Source organism: Rhinoderma darwinii, chromosome 2 (assembly GCF_050947455.1).
Source record: "Rhinoderma darwinii isolate aRhiDar2 chromosome 2, aRhiDar2.hap1, whole genome shotgun sequence".
NCBI classification, from domain to species: Eukaryota; Metazoa; Chordata; class Amphibia; order Anura; family Rhinodermatidae; genus Rhinoderma; species Rhinoderma darwinii.
This window is the reverse complement of record NC_134688.1, coordinates 35,346,949-35,349,951: the sequence shown is the minus strand read 5'-3', so window position 1 is coordinate 35,349,951 and position 3,003 is coordinate 35,346,949. Positions and strand designations below refer to the sequence as shown.

Sequence of the window (3,003 nt, the reverse complement as noted above, 5' to 3'; positions counted from 1 at the left end):
CGCGCTTCGAAAGCCAACTACATTCTTCGCAAATGTACGCCATCTCCTCCAAACAGTCAATTACATCAGAAGTCCAGTTCCTTGTGCTGCATGACTCGTGGACGCCCTATCCGTGGCGATATCCGTGTCCTTTCCACTGCTACTCATTTGAGTCCTGTAGGCACAAAAAACATTCTGCAAGTATCCATTGTCATCCGTGCCTGCAGATTCTGCTTTAATGATGCAACTCACTCAACTCCTTGTCTATTTCATCGTTTACTGATGCCTCTTTTAGATGCGACAGATGTATTTTTTTTATACTTACCAGCCTGCTTCACAGGCACCATCCCTTTTTATTGGCACCTGATCAATAAGGGGGTCCTGCTCCACCACCATAACACTGCAATACTAAACAAAATCTTCCATAGACATCACAAAAACTAGACAAGCCTTTCCTCCCTTATGTTTCCCAACATTTCCTGGGACAAGTGTGTGTAGGTAGAAATCAACAAACATGTTTCCTGGCCCCAAACTTTACCCCCTCTTTCCAGTAAAGGATTGGCTTTCGGTATCACGCCTCCTCGCTTTTACCTTTTTACTTTATCCTGCGTAAACATTTTTTTCAGCATCCTAAACGTCTTGCCCATTAGCCCATCTATCCCCAACATCAGACCACTTATTATCATCTGACAGATCAGAATCAGACTCAACCAGCTACTGTTGCCTTCTTCTGCTTCTCTTTACATCCAGATGCACTGCTCCTGTAATTCCAAACATTGTGCCAGTACCCCGTGTTCTAAACATTTTGGCAACCCCAAGGTGTCCCTCTCCCATGTTGAGATTATGAGGCCCTACTGGGATATTGCTGCCTTCATCGACCCTGGATCTCTGCGCAAGGATCCTGGCACTTGGCCCATCATCGTGCCATGTTCCCTCAAATTTTTGCTAGAATGATACCATTGAGGATACCTGCCTTGCTTCCTTGATGCCATTTGCTCCAAACAATCCAGTACACCCCATGTCCAGGTCCTTGTGCTGCATGACTTGTGGGGGCTCTATACGTGGCAATATCCTGGCACCTTCCATTGCTTTCCGCTTGAGTGCTGTAAATATAAAAACATTCTGCCAGTATCCATTATCACCTATGCCTGCAGATTATGACTGTGTAATGAAACTCACTTAAGTCCTTGTCTATTGCATCCAGGCCTTGACACATCGCAAATGTTCTTGGCAGACCAAAGCTGTCTAAAATCCCCCTACACTCCCTCACCCAATTACCTTACACCTACGTTCAGTCCCAAACCGAGCCATGTGGCCAGCATTTTGGACAAAGATACCCCTAACTTACATTATGCCTATTCCTACCAACTATCCAAGGTTCCCCACTGCTACGCCTTTCTTGGCATTTTGCCGCTCATTACTTTTTCAATGTACAGAGCTACTGGTGGATACTGTATATAGTAACTAATGATGGACATACCGCATATAGATGAAATATTACTTCAGAGAGTCCCCCTGGCAGCAGGCAGCCGATCTCAAGAAATTCTGGAACAAAAGTATAAACTGTGAAGATATTATGACGTGCGCTTAGTATGGTTCATCATATCAACAAATATATGTTCAGCCTATTGAAAACATCAGGGAGATTGTTCCCACAGTCTTGTCATGTGTCTCTATAGGAACATTCTGGATGACATCACATTATAGAATTTCTATAGGTTGTTATTTGCTATAATACTTACATATATACAGTGGATCTTCTAGCATGTCGGCTGTCACTGGTGCCACATATTCAGATGTTATAAATGTCTGTAAAATACATAATGGGTTTAATGCACATACATAAAATAACCCCATATCTATAATGAATAATAATATATTTACTTTCACACATTTCATTTTCTATCACAGGGCGAGTCCAATGCCCCTCTGCCACACAAATAACACCAGCAGTATAATGGCACATAATAGTTGGAGGACCCTGGTATAGATTTTGTATCAGGGACCAGGAGCTTATTGTTATTCTTCTATATAATCTTATCCTTAATGGAAAACTTCTAATTTGTCTTTTGTGGAGTCTTTTGGACTGGAGTAGAGAGAGTAGAAAATGGTAAATTGGATTTCTGGATTCAACAGACAAAATAATTATTAAAGGGGTTTTCTGACAGTTTCATAAACCTTAGTCTAAGCCGCATATGGCTAAAAATAACAAATTGTCCCTACTCATTTTTTAAATTCCCTGTGGCTCCTGCGCTGGTGGTTCTGTTGTCTTTAGTTGCTAGGCCACAGCGGTCATGTCCGTGTGGATGGCATGTCACGTGGCAGCTATTGTGTCACATCCAGGGCCGGCCTTAGGTTTATTGGTGACATGTGCAGTATCTGTGACGTCCTCCCCCTTATGATGCACCATGTAGTGTCCAAATAATTTAATCATACAGTGCCCAAATAACATCACCCAGTCAATAAACTAGGGATTGTATCTTTCTGTTTTTTTATATTATAGGTTTGGGCCCTAAATGCCGGATCGGCAGTGTAAGTTGAGGGTGCCCAGGCCATCTATGGTGGTAGTGCCCTCTTCAGTATTGACCAGTAATACACACTATGTGATCATTTAGAGATGCAGTTAATAAAATACACTGACCTTGGACTCTCCTACTGAATACATCCGACTGAATGTAGAACGTTATGTGATGTGAGGTGGAGGGCTCTGCTTAATCTTTGATCTGCCCTCCTGGGACGTGTGGTTATCATTAACTCTTATGAGGAATTAATTCTAAGAGAAAGAAAGACAATGTATTAGGACAAATCTCAATCAATGGCAACATTTCTATCTAGAACAGAGTCCAGTCCCCAACCAGTGTAAAATTACCAAAGGGGTAAATAGGATGGCCGGCTGGGGTCCAGGGATTTGGGGTGGCCCACAGCTCTGGGCCTCCATACGCCCCTGAAATTGGACAAACAATAACGGCGCAGGGAGGAAGCGAAATGTCTGACCCGGTTGGTCGTCTATTAGGTGAGTATAAT

The 3,003-nt window shown here is 42.8% G+C and overlaps 1 long non-coding RNA gene across 3 annotated transcripts; it reads right to left on the bottom strand.

Annotated features, from left to right (window-relative positions):
• Nucleotides 1-707: 707 nt before the first annotated feature.
• LOC142740452 (uncharacterized) lies at nucleotides 708-2,748 on the bottom strand. 3 transcript variants are annotated; one of them, XR_012880688.1, is made up of 4 exons: nucleotides 2,621-2,748; nucleotides 1,722-1,788; nucleotides 1,460-1,542; nucleotides 708-1,082 (listed from the first exon to the last, which is right to left on the bottom strand). It is a non-coding gene; the product is annotated as an uncharacterized LOC142740452 (long non-coding RNA). The 3 variants fall into 3 exon arrangements; XR_012880686.1 differs by having other exon boundaries at nucleotides 708-1,542; XR_012880687.1 differs by having other exon boundaries at nucleotides 708-1,524.
• Nucleotides 2,749-3,003: the final 255 nt, after the last annotated feature.